Genomic DNA, 24,083 nt, shown 5'->3' on the forward strand with positions numbered 1-24,083 from the left:
TCTGAATTCCTCTTTCAAAGAAATTCACAATTAAATGCACTGTGTAAGTTAAGAATGTTGTCAGATAAGAAATCAGCAAAATTAACTATCTTATTACTGATCATAAAGATGAGAAAGGAAAAGAACCTCTTGCATAAATTGTGGATGGGAAAGAACAGTTTTTAGTTTTCAGCTTCAGTACTTATGTTTATGAATAATTCATTTCTTTATATTGTATTATCGCTATCTAGATGGATATAGCCATCTGTACATAGATACATACTTATACGTTGATAAGTTTCAGTATAAAACTTTGACGTTATGTTTTTCCAAGTCCAAATTCTAAGAAATTAGTGAAATATTAAATCTCATAATTCAAGCAGGTCCCACCGAGATTTGAACTCGGATCACTGGATTCAGAGTCCAGAGTGCTAACCATTACACCATGGAACCCTGCCATGCATGAAGGATTTTTCCATTGAGACAAAAGAGAGCGCATCAGTGCAGGGGCTTTTCTTACATTGATGAAAAGATAACTCAGTTGAATGCTCATAGTGTAAAGAGCTACAATGTGATTTGATTCTTTTCAGCTACATTCTCCATAACAGTGTTAAATGTGCAAACGTTTATCAGGACATGCAATTTACAAAATAATGATCATATTTGACTGAAGAATATTAAAACATTCTACATTTCCAAACTACTACATCCATTTCGCTGTCTCTCACATGGGTGGCTCCAAAGAGCAACGGTTGGCACTTTGGACTTTGCATGCAAAGGTACCAGTCCAATTCTTTGAGGTACTATTTTACTAATCTCAACCTTTTACATTTCTGTCATCTTTTGTTATTGATAGTTCCAATCCAATACCAGTAGGTTGAACGAGACAAATGTTGACTCCTTTCAAAATGTCCAACAGCTTGAACAAGTTACAGAAATACGAACTTTATAATACTTTTACATCAGATTCCTACACAAAATAGTGCGACATTACAAAATCCTATCCTGTTTTTCTCAAATGCATTTCAGAGGGCTGATTCCCAGCATTCCTTTTTGAAGATTTCTACACTATTGATAAGGCGAATATAGCACATTTTGAAAGAGATGTGTTCTTAAATCAAACCTAGAGAACCACAATGACGGTATCATTCAGATAGTACAAATGTTTTTTGTATATTAGTATGGAAATTGTGAAATAAAACATTTCTCATGCTGATTTTCAACAGTCGATCTGCAATCATGAAATATAAGCTTTTGCTTGGAGGCCTCAAAGGTACTGATCTAATTTTCTTTTTTAGAATTATTCACAGATCGTATGATATGCTTTGTACAAATCAACTATGCTGTTAGATCAAAATTGATTAAAAAGTGACTATCTCAATTTCAGGACATATAGAAGAGGAAGGAGAAGAAGCTCATGTTTCAAATGCGGAGAGGCAACAACTGTTCTTTATTTTCACCTCTATTAATTATACATATTTTTATAATGTATATATTTATATTTTCCGATAAAAATACATAGACATATAGCGATATATAGGGAGATACATACATATAAGTTGATACGTACAAGTTTATAAGTAAATGAGATGTTTTTCCAATTAATACTTCTAAGAACTGAATGGAAAAAAAATCGTAAAGTTTAGATAAGTCCCACTGAGCTTTGTACTTAGATCCCTGTTTTCAGAGTCCAGATTGACAAGCATAACACCATCAACCCACCTGTACCAGGTTGAGCTTTCCATTTTGGCAGAAGAGATTGCATTCACGGGGGAATCTTATCTTTTATTGCAAAATCGTATCTCACATAAAAAGTACTGTTCAACAGAGTCATAGCGTTACTTGAGTCCTTTGTGCAACATCCTTCCCTAACATAGTTCAATAGGCAAAAGTTGAACAGAATAGAAAAGTTATGTAATTCTGTTTGTCTTTGACTGTAGAAAATAAAAAATTTGAAATGTCCACATTGCTGCAGCAATTTGCTCCCCTGTCACATGGGAGGTTCCATGGTGTAATGGTTAGCACTTTGGACTTTGAATCCAAGGATCCGAGTTCAAATCTCGGTGGGACCACTTTCATGACTTATGACCAAATCTTTTTCTGTCAAGTGTATTCATAAATATCATAAATCTAACACGGGTAGAGTGAAACATTAATTTATTGATTGTATTTTTAAAGTCTATTTGATGTGAGCAAATGATAGAACTTTTAGAAAACCTGGAAATAAAATGGCTCAAAATAATGAGACATTTTGTGAGCTGACTCTGTTTTCTCAACTCATCACAAGAGGCTGATGCAAGATATTACTTGTTTAAATCTTACTGTTATTGATAAGGGGAACAAGGAACTTTTTTAATTGGAAAGCCTTCATTAAAAGAAAACTTGAGGAATCAAATTGTGTATTTTGGGGACAGAAGAGATGAACTTTTAAATAACAATCTTGAAATTAAGACACACAGATATTTACACTCTGTTTTTCTAAAGTAGATCCATAACCACAAAGTAGAATCTTTCGAAAGACATGTCAAATGTATTAATCTGAATTCCTCTTTCAAAGAAATTCACAATTAAATGCACTGTGTAAGTTAAGAATGTTGTCAGATAAGAAATCAGCAAAATTAACTATCTTATTACTGATCATAAAGATGAGAAAGGAAAAGAACCTCTTGCTTAAATTGTGGATGGGAAAGAACAGTTTTTAGTTTTCAGCTTCAGTACTTATGTTTATGAATTTTTCATTTCTTTATATTGTATTATCGCTATCTAGATGGATATAGCCATCTGTACATAGATACATACTTATACGTTGATAAGTTACAGTATAAAACTTTGACGTTATGTTTTTCCAAGTCCAAATTCTAAGAAATTAGTGAAATATTAAATCTCATAATTCAAGCAGGTCCCACCGAGATTTGAACTCGGATCACTGGATTCAGAGTCCAGAGTGCTAACCATTACACCATGGAACCCTGCCATGCATGAAGGATTTTTCCATTGAGACAAAAGAGAGCGCATCAGTGCAGGGGCTTTTCTTACATTGATGAAAAGATAACTCAGTTGAATGCTCATAGTGTAAAGAGCTACAATGTGATTTGATTCTTTTCAGCTACATTCTCCATAACAGTGTTAAATGTGCAAACGTTTATCAGGACATGCAATTTACAAAATAATGATCATATTTGACTGAAGAATATTAAAACATTCTACATTTCCAAACTACTACATCCATTTCGCTGTCTCTCACATGGGTGGCTCCAAAGAGCAACGGTTGGCACTTTGGACTTTGCATGCAAAGGTACCAGTCCAATTCTTTGAGGTACTATTTTACTAATCTCAACCTTTTACATTTCTGTCATCTTTTGTTATTGATAGTTCCAATCCAATACCAGTAGGTTGAACGAGACAAATGTTGACTCCTTTCAAAATGTCCAACAGCTTGAACAAGTTACAGAAATACGAACTTTATAATACTTTTACATCAGATTCCTACACAAAATAGTGTGACATTACAAAATCATATCCTGTTTTTCTCAAATGCATTTCAGAGGGCTGATTCCCAGCATTCCTTTTTGAAGATTTCTACACTATTGATAATGCGAATATAGCACATTTTGAAAGAGATGTGTTCTTAAATCAAACCTAGAGAACCACAATGACGGTATCATTCAGATAGTACAAATGTTTTTTGTATATTAGTATGGAAACTGTGAAATAAAACATTTCTCATGCTGATTTTCAACAGTCGATCTGCAATCATGAAATATAAGCTTTTGCTTGGAGGCCTCAAAGGTACTGATCTAATTTTCTTTTTTAGAATTATTCACAGATCGTATGATATGCTTTGTACAAATCAACTATGTTGTTAGATCAAAATTGATTAAAAAGTGACTATCTCAATTTCAGGACATATAGAAGAGGAAGGAGAAGAAGCTCATCTTTCAAATGCGGAGAGGCAACAACTGTTCTTTATTTTCACCTCTATTAATTATACATATTATTATAATGTATATATTTATATTTTCCGATAAAAATACATAGACATATAGCGATATATAGGGAGATACATACATATAAGTTGATACGTACAAGTTTATAAGTAAATGAGATGTTTTTCCAATTAATACTTCTAAGAACTGAATGGAAAAAAAATCGTAAAGTTTAGATAAGTCCCACTGAGCTTTGTACTTAGATCCCTGTTTTCAGAGTCCAGATTGACAAGCATAACACCATCAACCCACCTGTACCAGGTTGAGCTTTCCATTTTGGCAGAAGAGATTGCATTCACGGGGGAATCTTATCTTTTATTGCAAAATCTTATCTCACATAAAAAGTACTGTTCAACAGAGTCATAGCGTTACTTGAGTCCTTTGTGCAACATCCTTCCCTAACATAGTTCAATAGGCAAAAGTTGAACAGAATAGAAAAGTTATGTAATTCTGTTTGTCTTTGACTGTAGAAAATAAAAAATGTGAAATGTCCACATTGCTGCAGCAATTTGCTCCCCTGTCACATGGGAGGTTCCATGGTGTAATGGTTAGCACTTTGGACTTTGAATCCAAGGATCGGAGTTCAAATCTCGGTGGGACCACTTTCGTGACTTATGACCAAATCTTTTTCTGTCAAGTGTATTCATAAATATCATAAATCTAACACGGGTAGAGTGAAACATTAATTTATTGATTGTATTTTTAAAGTCTATTTGATGTGAGCAAATGATAGAACTTTTAGAAAACATGGAAATAAAATGGCTCAAAATAATGAGACATTTTGTGAGCTGACTCTGTTTTCTCAACTCATCACAAGAAGCTGATGCAAGATATTACTTGTTTAAATCGTACTGTTATTGATAAGGGGAACAAGGAACTTTTTAAATTGAAAGCCTTCATTAAAAGAAAACTTGAGGAATCAAATTGTGTATTTTGGGGACAGAAGAGATGAACTTTTAAATAACAATCTTGAAATTAAGACACACAGATATTTACACTCTGTTTTTCTAAAGTAGATCCATAACCACAAAGTAGAATCTTTCGAAAGACATGTCAAATGTATTAATCTGAATTCCTCTTTCAAAGAAATTCACAATTAAATGCACTGTGTAAGTTAAGAATGTTGTCAGATAAGAAATCAGCAAAATTAACTATCTTATTACTGATCATAAAGATGAGAAAGGAAAAGAACCTCTTGCATAAATTGTGGATGGGAAAGAACAGTTTTTAGTTTTCAGCTTCAGTACTTATGTTTATGAATAATTCATTTCTTTATATTGTATTATCGCTATCTAGATGGATATAGCCATCTGTACATAGATACATACTTATACGTTGATAAGTTTCAGTATAAAACTTTGACGTTATGTTTTTCCAAGTCCAAATTCTAAGAAATTAGTGAAATATTAAATCTCATAATTCAAGCAGGTCCCACCGAGATTTGAACTCGGATCACTGGATTCAGAGTCCAGAGTGCTAACCATTACACCATGGAACCCTGCCATGCATGAAGGATTTTTCCATTGAGACAAAAGAGAGCGCATCAGTGCAGGGGCTTTTCTTACATTGATGAAAAGATAACTCAGTTGAATGCTCATAGTGTAAAGAGCTACAATGTGATTTGATTCTTTTCAGCTACATTCTCCATAACAGTGTTAAATGTGCAAACGTTTATCAGGACATGCAATTTACAAAATAATGATCATATTTGACTGAAGAATATTAAAACATTCTACATTTCCAAACTACTACATCCATTTCGCTGTCTCTCACATGGGTGGCTCCAAAGAGCAACGGTTGGCACTTTGGACTTTGCATGCAAAGGTACCAGTCCAATTCTTTGAGGTACTATTTTACTAATCTCAACCTTTTACATTTCTGTCATCTTTTGTTATTGATAGTTCCAATCCAATACCAGTAGGTTGAACGAGACAAATGTTGACTCCTTTCAAAATGTCCAACAGCTTGAACAAGTTACAGAAATACGAACTTTATAATACTTTTACATCAGATTCCTACACAAAATAGTGCGACATTACAAAATCCTATCCTGTTTTTCTCAAATGCATTTCAGAGGGCTGATTCCCAGCATTCCTTTTTGAAGATTTCTACACTATTGATAAGGCGAATATAGCACATTTTGAAAGAGATGTGTTCTTAAATCAAACCTAGAGAACCACAATGACGGTATCATTCAGATAGTACAAATGTTTTTTGTATATTAGTATGGAAATTGTGAAATAAAACATTTCTCATGCTGATTTTCAACAGTCGATCTGCAATCATGAAATATAAGCTTTTGCTTGGAGGCCTCAAAGGTACTGATCTAATTTTCTTTTTTAGAATTATTCACAGATCGTATGATATGCTTTGTACAAATCAACTATGCTGTTAGATCAAAATTGATTAAAAAGTGACTATCTCAATTTCAGGACATATAGAAGAGGAAGGAGAAGAAGCTCATGTTTCAAATGCGGAGAGGCAACAACTGTTCTTTATTTTCACCTCTATTAATTATACATATTTTTATAATGTATATATTTATATTTTCCGATAAAAATACATAGACATATAGCGATATATAGGGAGATACATACATATAAGTTGATACGTACAAGTTTATAAGTAAATGAGATGTTTTTCCAATTAATACTTCTAAGAACTGAATGGAAAAAAAATCGTAAAGTTTAGATAAGTCCCACTGAGCTTTGTACTTAGATCCCTGTTTTCAGAGTCCAGATTGACAAGCATAACACCATCAACCCACCTGTACCAGGTTGAGCTTTCCATTTTGGCAGAAGAGATTGCATTCACGGGGGAATCTTATCTTTTATTGCAAAATCGTATCTCACATAAAAAGTACTGTTCAACAGAGTCATAGCGTTACTTGAGTCCTTTGTGCAACATCCTTCCCTAACATAGTTCAATAGGCAAAAGTTGAACAGAATAGAAAAGTTATGTAATTCTGTTTGTCTTTGACTGTAGAAAATAAAAAATTTGAAATGTCCACATTGCTGCAGCAATTTGCTCCCCTGTCACATGGGAGGTTCCATGGTGTAATGGTTAGCACTTTGGACTTTGAATCCAAGGATCCGAGTTCAAATCTCGGTGGGACCACTTTCATGACTTATGACCAAATCTTTTTCTGTCAAGTGTATTCATAAATATCATAAATCTAACACGGGTAGAGTGAAACATTAATTTATTGATTGTATTTTTAAAGTCTATTTGATGTGAGCAAATGATAGAACTTTTAGAAAACCTGGAAATAAAATGGCTCAAAATAATGAGACATTTTGTGAGCTGACTCTGTTTTCTCAACTCATCACAAGAGGCTGATGCAAGATATTACTTGTTTAAATCTTACTGTTATTGATAAGGGGAACAAGGAACTTTTTTAATTGGAAAGCCTTCATTAAAAGAAAACTTGAGGAATCAAATTGTGTATTTTGGGGACAGAAGAGATGAACTTTTAAATAACAATCTTGAAATTAAGACACACAGATATTTACACTCTGTTTTTCTAAAGTAGATCCATAACCACAAAGTAGAATCTTTCGAAAGACATGTCAAATGTATTAATCTGAATTCCTCTTTCAAAGAAATTCACAATTAAATGCACTGTGTAAGTTAAGAATGTTGTCAGATAAGAAATCAGCAAAATTAACTATCTTATTACTGATCATAAAGATGAGAAAGGAAAAGAACCTCTTGCTTAAATTGTGGATGGGAAAGAACAGTTTTTAGTTTTCAGCTTCAGTACTTATGTTTATGAATTTTTCATTTCTTTATATTGTATTATCGCTATCTAGATGGATATAGCCATCTGTACATAGATACATACTTATACGTTGATAAGTTACAGTATAAAACTTTGACGTTATGTTTTTCCAAGTCCAAATTCTAAGAAATTAGTGAAATATTAAATCTCATAATTCAAGCAGGTCCCACCGAGATTTGAACTCGGATCACTGGATTCAGAGTCCAGAGTGCTAACCATTACACCATGGAACCCTGCCATGCATGAAGGATTTTTCCATTGAGACAAAAGAGAGCGCATCAGTGCAGGGGCTTTTCTTACATTGATGAAAAGATAACTCAGTTGAATGCTCATAGTGTAAAGAGCTACAATGTGATTTGATTCTTTTCAGCTACATTCTCCATAACAGTGTTAAATGTGCAAACGTTTATCAGGACATGCAATTTACAAAATAATGATCATATTTGACTGAAGAATATTAAAACATTCTACATTTCCAAACTACTACATCCATTTCGCTGTCTCTCACATGGGTGGCTCCAAAGAGCAACGGTTGGCACTTTGGACTTTGCATGCAAAGGTACCAGTCCAATTCTTTGAGGTACTATTTTACTAATCTCAACCTTTTACATTTCTGTCATCTTTTGTTATTGATAGTTCCAATCCAATACCAGTAGGTTGAACGAGACAAATGTTGACTCCTTTCAAAATGTCCAACAGCTTGAACAAGTTACAGAAATACGAACTTTATAATACTTTTACATCAGATTCCTACACAAAATAGTGTGACATTACAAAATCATATCCTGTTTTTCTCAAATGCATTTCAGAGGGCTGATTCCCAGCATTCCTTTTTGAAGATTTCTACACTATTGATAATGCGAATATAGCACATTTTGAAAGAGATGTGTTCTTAAATCAAACCTAGAGAACCACAATGACGGTATCATTCAGATAGTACAAATGTTTTTTGTATATTAGTATGGAAACTGTGAAATAAAACATTTCTCATGCTGATTTTCAACAGTCGATCTGCAATCATGAAATATAAGCTTTTGCTTGGAGGCCTCAAAGGTACTGATCTAATTTTCTTTTTTAGAATTATTCACAGATCGTATGATATGCTTTGTACAAATCAACTATGTTGTTAGATCAAAATTGATTAAAAAGTGACTATCTCAATTTCAGGACATATAGAAGAGGAAGGAGAAGAAGCTCATGTTTCAAATGCGGAGAGGCAACAACTGTTCTTTATTTTCACCTCTATTAATTATACATATTATTATAATGTATATATTTATATTTTCCGATAAAAATACATAGACATATAGCGATATATAGGGAGATACATACATATAAGTTGATACGTACAAGTTTATAAGTAAATGAGATGTTTTTCCAATTAATACTTCTAAGAACTGAATGGAAAAAAAATCGTAAAGTTTAGATAAGTCCCACTGAGCTTTGTACTTAGATCCCTGTTTTCAGAGTCCAGATTGACAAGCATAACACCATCAACCCACCTGTACCAGGTTGAGCTTTCCATTTTGGCAGAAGAGATTGCATTCACGGGGGAATCTTATCTTTTATTGCAAAATCTTATCTCACATAAAAAGTACTGTTCAACAGAGTCATAGCGTTACTTGAGTCCTTTGTGCAACATCCTTCCCTAACATAGTTCAATAGGCAAAAGTTGAACAGAATAGAAAAGTTATGTAATTCTGTTTGTCTTTGACTGTAGAAAATAAAAAATGTGAAATGTCCACATTGCTGCAGCAATTTGCTCCCCTGTCACATGGGAGGTTCCATGGTGTAATGGTTAGCACTTTGGACTTTGAATCCAAGGATCGGAGTTCAAATCTCGGTGGGACCACTTTCGTGACTTATGACCAAATCTTTTTCTGTCAAGTGTATTCATAAATATCATAAATCTAACACGGGTAGAGTGAAACATTAATTTATTGATTGTATTTTTAAAGTCTATTTGATGTGAGCAAATGATAGAACTTTTAGAAAACATGGAAATAAAATGGCTCAAAATAATGAGACATTTTGTGAGCTGACTCTGTTTTCTCAACTCATCACAAGAAGCTGATGCAAGATATTACTTGTTTAAATCGTACTGTTATTGATAAGGGGAACAAGGAACTTTTTAAATTGAAAGCCTTCATTAAAAGAAAACTTGAGGAATCAAATTGTGTATTTTGGGGACAGAAGAGATGAACTTTTAAATAACAATCTTGAAATTAAGACACACAGATATTTACACTCTGTTTTTCTAAAGTAGATCCATAACCACAAAGTAGAATCTTTCGAAAGACATGTCAAATGTATTAATCTGAATTCCTCTTTCAAAGAAATTCACAATTAAATGCACTGTGTAAGTTAAGAATGTTGTCAGATAAGAAATCAGCAAAATTAACTATCTTATTACTGATCATAAAGATGAGAAAGGAAAAGAACCTCTTGCATAAATTGTGGATGGGAAAGAACAGTTTTTAGTTTTCAGCTTCAGTACTTATGTTTATGAATAATTCATTTCTTTATATTGTATTATCGCTATCTAGATGGATATAGCCATCTGTACATAGATACATACTTATACGTTGATAAGTTTCAGTATAAAACTTTGACGTTATGTTTTTCCAAGTCCAAATTCTAAGAAATTAGTGAAATATTAAATCTCATAATTCAAGCAGGTCCCACCGAGATTTGAACTCGGATCACTGGATTCAGAGTCCAGAGTGCTAACCATTACACCATGGAACCCTGCCATGCATGAAGGATTTTTCCATTGAGACAAAAGAGAGCGCATCAGTGCAGGGGCTTTTCTTACATTGATGAAAAGATAACTCAGTTGAATGCTCATAGTGTAAAGAGCTACAATGTGATTTGATTCTTTTCAGCTACATTCTCCATAACAGTGTTAAATGTGCAAACGTTTATCAGGACATGCAATTTACAAAATAATGATCATATTTGACTGAAGAATATTAAAACATTCTACATTTCCAAACTACTACATCCATTTCGCTGTCTCTCACATGGGTGGCTCCAAAGAGCAACGGTTGGCACTTTGGACTTTGCATGCAAAGGTACCAGTCCAATTCTTTGAGGTACTATTTTACTAATCTCAACCTTTTACATTTCTGTCATCTTTTGTTATTGATAGTTCCAATCCAATACCAGTAGGTTGAACGAGACAAATGTTGACTCCTTTCAAAATGTCCAACAGCTTGAACAAGTTACAGAAATACGAACTTTATAATACTTTTACATCAGATTCCTACACAAAATAGTGCGACATTACAAAATCCTATCCTGTTTTTCTCAAATGCATTTCAGAGGGCTGATTCCCAGCATTCCTTTTTGAAGATTTCTACACTATTGATAAGGCGAATATAGCACATTTTGAAAGAGATGTGTTCTTAAATCAAACCTAGAGAACCACAATGACGGTATCATTCAGATAGTACAAATGTTTTTTGTATATTAGTATGGAAATTGTGAAATAAAACATTTCTCATGCTGATTTTCAACAGTCGATCTGCAATCATGAAATATAAGCTTTTGCTTGGAGGCCTCAAAGGTACTGATCTAATTTTCTTTTTTAGAATTATTCACAGATCGTATGATATGCTTTGTACAAATCAACTATGCTGTTAGATCAAAATTGATTAAAAAGTGACTATCTCAATTTCAGGACATATAGAAGAGGAAGGAGAAGAAGCTCATGTTTCAAATGCGGAGAGGCAACAACTGTTCTTTATTTTCACCTCTATTAATTATACATATTTTTATAATGTATATATTTATATTTTCCGATAAAAATACATAGACATATAGCGATATATAGGGAGATACATACATATAAGTTGATACGTACAAGTTTATAAGTAAATGAGATGTTTTTCCAATTAATACTTCTAAGAACTGAATGGAAAAAAAATCGTAAAGTTTAGATAAGTCCCACTGAGCTTTGTACTTAGATCCCTGTTTTCAGAGTCCAGATTGACAAGCATAACACCATCAACCCACCTGTACCAGGTTGAGCTTTCCATTTTGGCAGAAGAGATTGCATTCACGGGGGAATCTTATCTTTTATTGCAAAATCGTATCTCACATAAAAAGTACTGTTCAACAGAGTCATAGCGTTACTTGAGTCCTTTGTGCAACATCCTTCCCTAACATAGTTCAATAGGCAAAAGTTGAACAGAATAGAAAAGTTATGTAATTCTGTTTGTCTTTGACTGTAGAAAATAAAAAATTTGAAATGTCCACATTGCTGCAGCAATTTGCTCCCCTGTCACATGGGAGGTTCCATGGTGTAATGGTTAGCACTTTGGACTTTGAATCCAAGGATCCGAGTTCAAATCTCGGTGGGACCACTTTCATGACTTATGACCAAATCTTTTTCTGTCAAGTGTATTCATAAATATCATAAATCTAACACGGGTAGAGTGAAACATTAATTTATTGATTGTATTTTTAAAGTCTATTTGATGTGAGCAAATGATAGAACTTTTAGAAAACATGGAAATAAAATGGCTCAAAATAATGAGACATTTTGTGAGCTGACTCTGTTTTCTCAACTCATCACAAGAAGCTGATGCAAGATATTACTTGTTTAAATCGTACTGTTATTGATAAGGGGAACAAGGAACTTTTTAAATTGAAAGCCTTCATTAAAAGAAAACTTGAGGAATCAAATTGTGTATTTTGGGGACAGAAGAGATGAACTTTTAAATAACAATCTTGAAATTAAGACACACAGATATTTACACTCTGTTTTTCTAAAGTAGATCCATAACCACAAAGTAGAATCTTTCGAAAGACATGTCAAATGTATTAATCTGAATTCCTCTTTCAAAGAAATTCACAATTAAATGCACTGTGTAAGTTAAGAATGTTGTCAGATAAGAAATCAGCAAAATTAACTATCTTATTACTGATCATAAAGATGAGAAAGGAAAAGAACCTCTTGCATAAATTGTGGATGGGAAAGAACAGTTTTTAGTTTTCAGCTTCAGTACTTATGTTTATGAATAATTCATTTCTTTATATTGTATTATCGCTATCTAGATGGATATAGCCATCTGTACATAGATACATACTTATACGTTGATAAGTTTCAGTATAAAACTTTGACGTTATGTTTTTCCAAGTCCAAATTCTAAGAAATTAGTGAAATATTAAATCTCATAATTCAAGCAGGTCCCACCGAGATTTGAACTCGGATCACTGGATTCAGAGTCCAGAGTGCTAACCATTACACCATGGAACCCTGCCATGCATGAAGGATTTTTCCATTGAGACAAAAGAGAGCGCATCAGTGCAGGGGCTTTTCTTACATTGATGAAAAGATAACTCAGTTGAATGCTCATAGTGTAAAGAGCTACAATGTGATTTGATTCTTTTCAGCTACATTCTCCATAACAGTGTTAAATGTGCAAACGTTTATCAGGACATGCAATTTACAAAATAATGATCATATTTGACTGAAGAATATTAAAACATTCTACATTTCCAAACTACTACATCCATTTCGCTGTCTCTCACATGGGTGGCTCCAAAGAGCAACGGTTGGCACTTTGGACTTTGCATGCAAAGGTACCAGTCCAATTCTTTGAGGTACTATTTTACTAATCTCAACCTTTTACATTTCTGTCATCTTTTGTTATTGATAGTTCCAATCCAATACCAGTAGGTTGAACGAGACAAATGTTGACTCCTTTCAAAATGTCCAACAGCTTGAACAAGTTACAGAAATACGAACTTTATAATACTTTTACATCAGATTCCTACACAAAATAGTGCGACATTACAAAATCCTATCCTGTTTTTCTCAAATGCATTTCAGAGGGCTGATTCCCAGCATTCCTTTTTGAAGATTTCTACACTATTGATAAGGCGAATATAGCACATTTTGAAAGAGATGTGTTCTTAAATCAAACCTAGAGAACCACAATGACGGTATCATTCAGATAGTACAAATGTTTTTTGTATATTAGTATGGAAATTGTGAAATAAAACATTTCTCATGCTGATTTTCAACAGTCGATCTGCAATCATGAAATATAAGCTTTTGCTTGGAGGCCTCAAAGGTACTGATCTAATTTTCTTTTTTAGAATTATTCACAGATCGTATGATATGCTTTGTACAAATCAACTATGCTGTTAGATCAAAATTGATTAAAAAGTGACTATCTCAATTTCAGGACATATAGAAGAGGAAGGAGAAGAAGCTCATGTTTCAAATGCGGAGAGGCAACAACTGTTCTTTATTTTCACCTCTATTAATTATACATATTTTTATAATGTATATATTTATATTTTCCGATAAAAATACATAGACATATAGCGATATATAGGGAGATACATACATATAAGTTGATACGTACAAGTTTATAAGTAAATGAGATGTTTTTCCAATTAATACTTCTAAGAACTGAATGGAAAAAAAATCGTAAAGTTTAGATAAGTCCCACTGAGCTTTGTACTTAGATCCCTGTTTTCAGAGTCCAGATTGACAAGCATAACACCATCAACCCACCTGTACCAGGTTGAGCTTTCCATTTTGGCAGAAGAGATTGCATTCACGGGGGAATCTTATCTTTTATTGCAAAATCGTATCTCACATAAAAAGTACTGTTCAACAGAGTCATAGCGTTACTTGAGTCCTTTGTGCAACATCCTTCCCTAACATAGTTCAATAGGCAAAAGTTGAACAGAATAGAAAAGTTATGTAATTCTGTTTGTCTTTGACTGTAGAAAATAAAAAATTTGAAATGTCCACATTGCTGCAGCAATTTGCTCCCCTGTCACATGGGAGGTTCCATGGTGTAATGGTTAGCACTTTGGACTTTGAATCCAAGGATCCGAGTTCAAATCTCGGTGGGACCACTTTCATGACTTATGACCAAATCTTTTTCTGTCAAGTGTATTCATAAATATCATAAATCTAACACGGGTAGAGTGAAACATTAATTTATTGATTGTATTTTTAAAGTCTATTTGATGTGAGCAAATGATAGAACTTTTAGAAAACCTGGAAATAAAATGGCTCAAAATAATGAGACATTTTGTGAGCTGACTCTGTTTTCTCAACTCATCACAAGAGGCTGATGCAAGATATTACTTGTTTAAATCTTACTGTTATTGATAAGGGGAACAAGGAACTTTTTTAATTGGAAAGCCTTCATTAAAAGAAAACTTGAGGAATCAAATTGTGTATTTTGGGGACAGAAGAGATGAACTTTTAAATAACAATCTTGAAATTAAGACACACAGATATTTACACTCTGTTTTTCTAAAGTAGATCCATAACCACAAAGTAGAATCTTTCGAAAGACATGTCAAATGTATTAATCTGAATTCCTCTTTCAAAGAAATTCACAATTAAATGCACTGTGTAAGTTAAGAATGTTGTCAGATAAGAAATCAGCAAAATTAACTATCTTATTACTGATCATAAAGATGAGAAAGGAAAAGAACCTCTTGCTTAAATTGTGGATGGGAAAGAACAGTTTTTAGTTTTCAGCTTCAGTACTTATGTTTATGAATTTTTCATTTCTTTATATTGTATTATCGCTATCTAGATGGATATAGCCATCTGTACATAGATACATACTTATACGTTGATAAGTTACAGTATAAAACTTTGACGTTATGTTTTTCCAAGTCCAAATTCTAAGAAATTAGTGAAATATTAAATCTCATAATTCAAGCAGGTCCCACCGAGATTTGAACTCGGATCACTGGATTCAGAGTCCAGAGTGCTAACCATTACACCATGGAACCCTGCCATGCATGAAGGATTTTTCCATTGAGACAAAAGAGAGCGCATCAGTGCAGGGGCTTTTCTTACATTGATGAAAAGATAACTCAGTTGAATGCTCATAGTGTAAAGAGCTACAATGTGATTTGATTCTTTTCAGCTACATTCTCCATAACAGTGTTAAATGTGCAAACGTTTATCAGGACATGCAATTTACAAAATAATGATCATATTTGACTGAAGAATATTAAAACATTCTACATTTCCAAACTACTACATCCATTTCGCTGTCTCTCACATGGGTGGCTCCAAAGAGCAACGGTTGGCACTTTGGACTTTGCATGCAAAGGTACCAGTCCAATTCTTTGAGGTACTATTTTACTAATCTCAACCTTTTACATTTCTGTCATCTTTTGTTATTGATAGTTCCAATCCAATACCAGTAGGTTGAACGAGACAAATGTTGACTCCTTTCAAAATGTCCAACAGCTTGAACAAGTTACAGAAATACGAACTTTATAATACTTTTACATCAGATTCCTACACAAAATAGTGCGACATTACAAAATCCTATCCTGTTTTTCTCAAATGCATTTCAGAGGGCTGATTCCCAGCATTCCTTTTTGAAGATTTCTACACTATTGATAATGCGAATATAGCACATTTTGAAAGAGATGTGTTCTTAAATCAAACCTAGAGAACCACAATGACGGTATCATTCAGATAGTACAAATGTTTTTTGTATATTAGTATGGAAACTGTGAAATAAAACATTTCTCATGCTGATTTTCAACAGTCGATCTGCAATCATGAAATATAAGCTTTTGCTTGGAGGCCTCAAAGGTACTGATCTAATTTTCTTTTTTAGAATTATTCACAGATCGTATGATATGCTTTGTACAAATCAACTATGTTGTTAGATCAAAATTGATTAAAAAGTGACTATCTCAATTTCAGGACATATAGAAGAGGAAGGAGAAGAAGCTCATGTTTCAAATGCGGAGAGGCAACAACTGTTCTTTATTTTCACCTCTATTAATTATACATATTTTTATAATGTATATATTTATATTTTCCGATAAAAATACATAGACATATAGCGATATATAGGGAGATACATACATATAAGTTGATACGTACAAGTTTATAAGTAAATGAGATGTTTTTCCAATTAATACTTCTAAGAACTGAATGGAAAAAAAATCGTAAAGTTTAGATAAGTCCCACTGAGCTTTGTACTTAGATCCCTGTTTTCAGAGTCCAGATTGACAAGCATAACACCATCAACCCACCTGTACCAGGTTGAGCTTTCCATTTTGGCAGAAGAGATTGCATTCACGGGGGAATCTTATCTTTTATTGCAAAATCTTATCTCACATAAAAAGTACTGTTCAACAGAGTCATAGCGTTACTTGAGTCCTTTGTGCAACATCCTTCCCTAACATAGTTCAATAGGCAAAAGTTGAACAGAATAGAAAAGTTATGTAATTCTGTTTGTCTTTGACTGTAGAAAATAAAAAATGTGAAATGTCCACATTGCTGCAGCAATTTGCTCCCCTGTCACATGGGAGGTTCCATGGTGTAATGGTTAGCACTTTGGACTTTGAATCCAAGGATCGGAGTTCAAATCTCGGTGGGACCACTTTCGTGACTTATGACCAAATCTTTTTCTGTCAAGTGTATTCATAAATATCATAAATCTAACACGGGTAGAGTGAAACATTAATTTATTGATTGTATTTTTAAAGTCTATTTGATGTGAGCAAATGATAGAACTTTTAGAAAACATGGAAATAAAATGGCTCAAAATAATGAGACATTTTGTGAGCTGACTCTGTTTTCTCAACTCATCACAAGAAGCTGATGCAAGATATTACTTGTTTAAATCGTACTGTTATTGATAAGGGGAACAAGGAACTTTTTAAATTGAAAGCCTTCATTAAAAGAAAACTTGAGGAATCAAATTGTGTATTTTGGGGACAGAAGAGATGAACTTTTAAATAACAATCTTGAAATTAAGACACACAGATATTTACACTCTGTTTTTCTAAAGTAGATCCATAACCACAAAGTAGAATCTTTCGAAAGACATGTCAAATGTATTAATCTGAATTCCTCTTTCAAAGAAATTCACAATTAAATGCACTGTGTAAGTTAAGAATGTTGTCAGATAAGAAATCAGCAAAATTAACTATCTTATTACTGATCATAAAGATGAGAAAGGAAAAGAACCTCTTGCATAAATTGTGGATGGGAAAGAACAGTTTTTAGTTTTCAGCTTCAGTACTTATGTTTATGAATAATTCATTTCTTTATATTGTATTATCGCTATCTAGATGGATATAGCCATCTGTACATAGATACATACTTATACGTTGATAAGTTTCAGTATAAAACTTTGACGTTATGTTTTTCCAAGTCCAAATTCTAAGAAATTAGTGAAATATTAAATCTCATAATTCAAGCAGGTCCCACCGAGATTTGAACTCGGATCACTGGATTCAGAGTCCAGAGTGCTAACCATTACACCATGGAACCCTGCCATGCATGAAGGATTTTTCCATTGAGACAAAAGAGAGCGCATCAGTGCAGGGGCTTTTCTTACATTGATGAAAAGATAACTCAGTTGAATGCTCATAGTGTAAAGAGCTACAATGTGATTTGATTCTTTTCAGCTACATTCTCCATAACAGTGTTAAATGTGCAAACGTTTATCAGGACATGCAATTTACAAAATAATGATCATATTTGACTGAAGAATATTAAAACATTCTACATTTCCAAACTACTACATCCATTTCGCTGTCTCTCACATGGGTGGCTCCAAAGAGCAACGGTTGGCACTTTGGACTTTGCATGCAAAGGTACCAGTCCAATTCTTTGAGGTACTATTTTACTAATCTCAACCTTTTACATTTCTGTCATCTTTTGTTATTGATAGTTCCAATCCAATACCAGTAGGTTGAACGAGACAAATGTTGACTCCTTTCAAAATGTCCAACAGCTTGAACAAGTTACAGAAATACGAACTTTATAATACTTTTACATCAGATTCCTACACAAAATAGTGCGACATTACAAAATCCTATCCTGTTTTTCTCAAATGCATTTCAGAGGGCTGATTCCCAGCATTCCTTTTTGAAGATTTCTACACTATTGATAAGGCGAATATAGCACATTTTGAAAGAGATGTGTTCTTAAATCAAACCTAGAGAACCACAATGACGGTATCATTCAGATAGTACAAATGTTTTTTGTATATTAGTATGGAAATTGTGAAATAAAACATTTCTCATGCTGATTTTCAACAGTCGATCTGCAATCATGAAATATAAGCTTTTGCTTGGAGGCCTCAAAGGTACTGATCTAATTTTCTTTTTTAGAATTATTCACAGATCGTATGATATGCTTTGTACAAATCAACTATGCTGTTAGATCAAAATTGATTAAAAAGTGACTATCTCAATTTCAGGACATATAGAAGAGGAAGGAGAAGAAGCTCATGTTTCAAATGCGGAGAGGCAACAACTGTTCTTTATTTTCACCTCTATTAATTATACATATTTTTATAATGTATATATTTATATTTTCCGATAAAAATACATAGACATATAGCGATATATAGGGAGATACATACATATAAGTTGATACGTACAAGTTTATAAGTAAATGAGATGTTTTTCCAATTAATACTTCTAAGAACTGAATGGAAAAAAAATCGTAAAGTTTAGATAAGTCCCACTGAGCTTTGTACTTAGATCCCTGTTTTCAGAGTCCAGATTGACAAGCATAACACCATCAACCCACCTGTACCAGGTTGAGCTTTCCATTTTGGCAGAAGAGATTGCATTCACGGGGGAATCTTATCTTTTATTGCAAAATCGTATCTCACATAAAAAGTACTGTTCAACAGAGTCATAGCGTTACTTGAGTCCTTTGTGCAACATCCTTCCCTAACATAGTTCAATAGGCAAAAGTTGAACAGAATAGAAAAGTTATGTAATTCTGTTTGTCTTTGACTGTAGAAAATAAAAAATTTGAAATGTCCACATTGCTGCAGCAATTTGCTCCCCTGTCACATGGGAGGTTCCATGGTGTAATGGTTAGCACTTTGGACTTTGAATCCAAGGATCCGAGTTCAAATCTCGGTGGGACCACTTTCATGACTTATGACCAAATCTTTTTCTGTCAAGTGTATTCATAAATATCATAAATCTAACACGGGTAGAGTGAAACATTAATTTATTGATTGTATTTTTAAAGTCTATTTGATGTGAGCAAATGATAGAACTTTTAGAAAACCTGGAAATAAAATGGCTCAAAATAATGAGACATTTTGTGAGCTGACTCTGTTTTCTCAACTCATCACAAGAGGCTGATGCAAGATATTACTTGTTTAAATCTTACTGTTATTGATAAGGGGAACAAGGAACTTTTTTAATTGGAAAGCCTTCATTAAAAGAAAACTTGAGGAATCAAATTGTGTATTTTGGGGACAGAAGAGATGAACTTTTAAATAACAATCTTGAAATTAAGACACACAGATATTTACACTCTGTTTTTCTAAAGTAGATCCATAACCACAAAGTAGAATCTTTCGAAAGACATGTCAAATGTATTAATCTGAATTCCTCTTTCAAAGAAATTCACAATTAAATGCACTGTGTAAGTTAAGAATGTTGTCAGATAAGAAATCAGCAAAATTAACTATCTTATTACTGATCATAAAGATGAGAAAGGAAAAGAACCTCTTGCTTAAATTGTGGATGGGAAAGAACAGTTTTTAGTTTTCAGCTTCAGTACTTATGTTTATGAATTTTTCATTTCTTTATATTGTATTATCGCTATCTAGATGGATATAGCCATCTGTACATAGATACATACTTATACGTTGATAAGTTACAGTATAAAACTTTGACGTTATGTTTTTCCAAGTCCAAATTCTAAGAAATTAGTGAAATATTAAATCTCATAATTCAAGCAGGTCCCACCGAGATTTGAACTCGGATCACTGGATTCAGAGTCCAGAGTGCTAACCATTACACCATGGAACCCTGCCATGCATGAAGGATTTTTCCATTGAGACAAAAGAGAGCGCATCAGTGCAGGGGCTTTTCTTACATTGATGAAAAGATAACTCAGTTGAATGCTCATAGTGTAAAGAGCTACAATGTGATTTGATTCTTTTCAGCTACATTCTCCATAACAGTGTTAAATGTGCAAACGTTTATCAGGACATGCAATTTACAAAATAATGATCATATTTGACTGAAGAATATTAAAACATTCTACATTTCCAAACTACTACATCCATTTCGCTGTCTCTCACATGGGTGGCTCCAAAGAGCAACGGTTGGCACTTTGGACTTTGCATGCAAAGGTACCAGTCCAATTCTTTGAGGTACTATTTTACTAATCTCAACCTTTTACATTTCTGTCATCTTTTGTTATTGATAGTTCCAATCCAATACCAGTAGGTTGAACGAGACAAATGTTGACTCCTTTCAAAATGTCTAACAGCTTGAACAAGTTACAGAAATACGAACTTTATAATACTTTTACATCAGATTCCTACACAAAATAGTGCGACATTACAAAATCCTATCCTGTTTTTCTCAAATGCATTTCAGAGGGCTGATTCCCAGCATTCCTTTTTGAAGATTTCTACACTATTGATAATGCGAATATAGCACATTTTGAAAGAGATGTGTTCTTAAATCAAACCTAGAGAACCACAATGACGGTATCATTCAGATAGTACAAATGTTTTTTGTATATTAGTATGGAAACTGTGAAATAAAACATTTCTCATGCTGATTTTCAACAGTCGATCTGCAATCATGAAATATAAGCTTTTGCTTGGAGGCCTCAAAGGTACTGATCTAATTTTCTTTTTTAGAATTATTCACAGATCGTATGATATGCTTTGTACAAATCAACTATGCTGTTAGATCAAAATTGATTAAAAAGTGACTATCTCAATTTCAGGACATATAGAAGAGGAAGGAGAAGAAGCTCATGTTTCAAATGCGGAGAGGCAACAACTGTTCTTTATTTTCACCTCTATTAATTATACATATTTTTATAATGTATATATTTATATTTTCCGATAAAAATACATAGACATATAGCGATATATAGGGAGATACATACATATAAGTTGATACGTACAAGTTTATAAGTAAATGAGATGTTTTTCCAATTAATACTTCTAAGAACTGAATGGAAAAAAAATCGTAAAGTTTAGATAAGTCCCACTGAGCTTTGTACTTAGATCCCTGTTTTCAGAGTCCAGATTGACAAGCATAACACCATCAACCCACCTGTACCAGGTTGAGCTTTCCATTTTGGCAGAAGAGATTGCATTCACGGGGGAATCTTATCTTTTATTGCAAAATCGTATCTCACATAAAAAGTACTGTTCAACAGAGTCATAGCGTTACTTGAGTCCTTTGTGCAACATCCTTCCCTAACATAGTTCAATAGGCAAAAGTTGAACAGAATAGAAAAGTTATGTAATTCTGTTTGTCTTTGACTGTAGAAAATAAAAAATTTGAAATGTCCACATTGCTGCAGCAATTTGCTCCCCTGTTACATGGGAGGTTCCATGGTGTAATGGTTAGCACTTTGGACTTTGAATCCAAGGATCCGAGTTCAAATCTCGGTGGGACCACTTTCATGACTTATGACCAAATCTTTTTCTGTCAAGTGTATTCATAAATATCATAAATCTAACACGGGTAGAGTGAAACATTAATTTATTGATTGTATTTTTAAAGTCTATTTGATGTGAGCAAATGATAGAACTTTTAGAAAACCTGGAAATAAAATGGCTCAAAATAATGAGACATTTTGTGAGCTGACTCTGTTTTCTCAACTCATCACAAGAGGCTGATGCAAGATATTACTTGTTTAAATCTTACTGTTATTGATAAGGGGAACAAGGAACTTTTTTAATTGGAAAGCCTTCATTAAAACAAAACTTGAGGAATCAAATTGTGTATTTTGGGGACAGAAGAGATGAACTTTTAAATAACAATCTTGAAATTAAGACACACAGATATTTACACTCTGTTTTTCTAAAGTAGATCCATAACCACAAAGTAGAATCTTTCGAAAGACATGTCAAATGTATTAATCTGAATTCCTCTTTCAAAGAAATTCACAATTAAATGCACTGTGTAAGTTAAGAATGTTGTCAGATAAGAAATCAGCAAAATTAACTATCTTATTACTGATCATAAAGATGAGAAAGGAAAAGAACCTCTTGCTTAAATTGTGGATGGGAAAGAACAGTTTTTAGTTTTCAGCTTCAGTACTTATGTTTATGAATTTTTCATTTCTTTATATTGTATTATCGCTATCTAGATGGATATAGCCATCTGTACATAGATACATACTTATACGTTGATAAGTTACACTATAAAACTTTGACGTTATGTTTTTCCAAGTCCAAATTCTAAGAAATTAGTGAAATATTAAATCTCATAATTCAAGTAGGTCCCACCGAGATTTGAACTCGGATCGCTGGATTCAGAGTCCAGAGTGCTAACCATTACACCATGGAACCCTGCCATACATGAGGGATTTTTCCATTGAGACAAAAGAGAGCGCATCAGTGCAGGGGCTTTTCTTACATTGATGAAAAGATAACTCAGTTGAATGCTCATAGTGTAAAGAGCTACAATGTGATTTGATTCTTTTCAGCTACATTCTCCATAACAGTGTTAAATGTGCAAACGTTTATCAGGACATGCAATTTACAAAATAATGATCATATTTGACTGAAGAATATTAAAACATTCTACATTTCCAAACTACTACAACCATTTCTCTGTCTCTCACATGGGTGGCTCCAAAGAGCAACGGTTGGCACTTTGGACTTTGCATGCAAAGGTACCAGTCCAATTCTTTGAGGTACTATTTTACTAATCTCAACCTTTTATATTTCTGTCATCTTTTGTTATTGATAGCTCCAATCCAATACCAGTAGGTTAAACGAGACAAATGTTGACTCCTTTCAAAATGTCCAACAGCTTGAACAAGTTACAGAAATACGAACTTTATAATACTTTTACATCAGATTCCTACACAAAATAGTGCGACATTACAAAATCCTATCCTGTTTTTCTCAAATGCATTTCAGAGGGCTGATTCCCAGCATTCCTTTTTGAAGATTTCTACACTATTGATAAGGCGAATATAGCACATTTTGAAAGAGATGTGTTCTTAAATCAAACCTAGAGAACCACAATGACGGTATCATTCAGATAGTACAAATGTTTTTTGTATATTAGTATGGAAATTGTGAAATAAAACATTTCTCATGCTGATTTTCAACAGTCGATCTGCAATCATGAAATATAAGCTTTTGCTTGGAGGCCTCAAAGGTACTGATCTAATTTTCTTTTTTAGAATTATTCACAGATCGTATGATATGCTTTGTACAAATCAACTATGCTGTTAGATCAAAATTGATTAAAAAGTGACTATCTCAATTTCAGGACATATAGAAGAGGAAGGAGAAGAAGCTCATGTTTCAAATGCGGAGAGGCAACAACTGTTCTTTATTTTCACCTCT

The 24,083-nt window shown here is 33.3% G+C and overlaps 16 non-coding genes across 16 annotated transcripts; 6 read left to right on the plus strand and 10 right to left on the minus strand.

Moving 5' to 3' along the window:
* Window positions 1-360: 360 nt before the first annotated feature.
* On the minus strand, window positions 361-432 carry TRNAQ-CUG (transfer RNA glutamine (anticodon CUG)). The gene has a single exon. It is a non-coding gene; the product is annotated as a tRNA-Gln (tRNA).
* Window positions 433-1,979: 1,547 nt separating this feature from the next.
* TRNAQ-UUG (transfer RNA glutamine (anticodon UUG)) lies at window positions 1,980-2,051 on the plus strand. Its single transcript has one exon. It is a non-coding gene; the product is annotated as a tRNA-Gln (tRNA).
* Window positions 2,052-2,876: 825 nt separating this feature from the next.
* Window positions 2,877-2,948, minus strand: TRNAQ-CUG (transfer RNA glutamine (anticodon CUG)). The gene has a single exon. It is a non-coding gene; the product is annotated as a tRNA-Gln (tRNA).
* Window positions 2,949-5,391: 2,443 nt separating this feature from the next.
* TRNAQ-CUG (transfer RNA glutamine (anticodon CUG)) lies at window positions 5,392-5,463 on the minus strand. The gene has a single exon. It is a non-coding gene; the product is annotated as a tRNA-Gln (tRNA).
* Window positions 5,464-7,010: 1,547 nt separating this feature from the next.
* TRNAQ-UUG (transfer RNA glutamine (anticodon UUG)) lies at window positions 7,011-7,082 on the plus strand. Its single transcript has one exon. It is a non-coding gene; the product is annotated as a tRNA-Gln (tRNA).
* An 825-nt stretch (window positions 7,083-7,907) lies between these two features.
* Window positions 7,908-7,979, minus strand: TRNAQ-CUG (transfer RNA glutamine (anticodon CUG)). Its single transcript has one exon. It is a non-coding gene; the product is annotated as a tRNA-Gln (tRNA).
* A 2,443-nt stretch (window positions 7,980-10,422) lies between these two features.
* Window positions 10,423-10,494, minus strand: TRNAQ-CUG (transfer RNA glutamine (anticodon CUG)). Its single transcript has one exon. It is a non-coding gene; the product is annotated as a tRNA-Gln (tRNA).
* Window positions 10,495-12,041: 1,547 nt separating this feature from the next.
* Window positions 12,042-12,113, plus strand: TRNAQ-UUG (transfer RNA glutamine (anticodon UUG)). Its single transcript has one exon. It is a non-coding gene; the product is annotated as a tRNA-Gln (tRNA).
* An 824-nt stretch (window positions 12,114-12,937) lies between these two features.
* Window positions 12,938-13,009, minus strand: TRNAQ-CUG (transfer RNA glutamine (anticodon CUG)). Its single transcript has one exon. It is a non-coding gene; the product is annotated as a tRNA-Gln (tRNA).
* A 1,547-nt stretch (window positions 13,010-14,556) lies between these two features.
* TRNAQ-UUG (transfer RNA glutamine (anticodon UUG)) lies at window positions 14,557-14,628 on the plus strand. The gene has a single exon. It is a non-coding gene; the product is annotated as a tRNA-Gln (tRNA).
* An 825-nt stretch (window positions 14,629-15,453) lies between these two features.
* Window positions 15,454-15,525, minus strand: TRNAQ-CUG (transfer RNA glutamine (anticodon CUG)). The gene has a single exon. It is a non-coding gene; the product is annotated as a tRNA-Gln (tRNA).
* A 2,443-nt stretch (window positions 15,526-17,968) lies between these two features.
* TRNAQ-CUG (transfer RNA glutamine (anticodon CUG)) lies at window positions 17,969-18,040 on the minus strand. The gene has a single exon. It is a non-coding gene; the product is annotated as a tRNA-Gln (tRNA).
* Window positions 18,041-19,587: 1,547 nt separating this feature from the next.
* TRNAQ-UUG (transfer RNA glutamine (anticodon UUG)) lies at window positions 19,588-19,659 on the plus strand. Its single transcript has one exon. It is a non-coding gene; the product is annotated as a tRNA-Gln (tRNA).
* Window positions 19,660-20,484: 825 nt separating this feature from the next.
* On the minus strand, window positions 20,485-20,556 carry TRNAQ-CUG (transfer RNA glutamine (anticodon CUG)). Its single transcript has one exon. It is a non-coding gene; the product is annotated as a tRNA-Gln (tRNA).
* A 1,547-nt stretch (window positions 20,557-22,103) lies between these two features.
* TRNAQ-UUG (transfer RNA glutamine (anticodon UUG)) lies at window positions 22,104-22,175 on the plus strand. Its single transcript has one exon. It is a non-coding gene; the product is annotated as a tRNA-Gln (tRNA).
* Window positions 22,176-23,000: 825 nt separating this feature from the next.
* TRNAQ-CUG (transfer RNA glutamine (anticodon CUG)) lies at window positions 23,001-23,072 on the minus strand. The gene has a single exon. It is a non-coding gene; the product is annotated as a tRNA-Gln (tRNA).
* Between the last annotated feature and the right edge of the window lie 1,011 nt (window positions 23,073-24,083).

Source organism: Lissotriton vulgaris, chromosome 4_1, assembly GCF_964263255.1.
Source record: "Lissotriton vulgaris chromosome 4_1, aLisVul1.2, whole genome shotgun sequence".
In the NCBI taxonomy this organism is placed as follows: Eukaryota; Metazoa; Chordata; class Amphibia; order Caudata; family Salamandridae; genus Lissotriton; species Lissotriton vulgaris.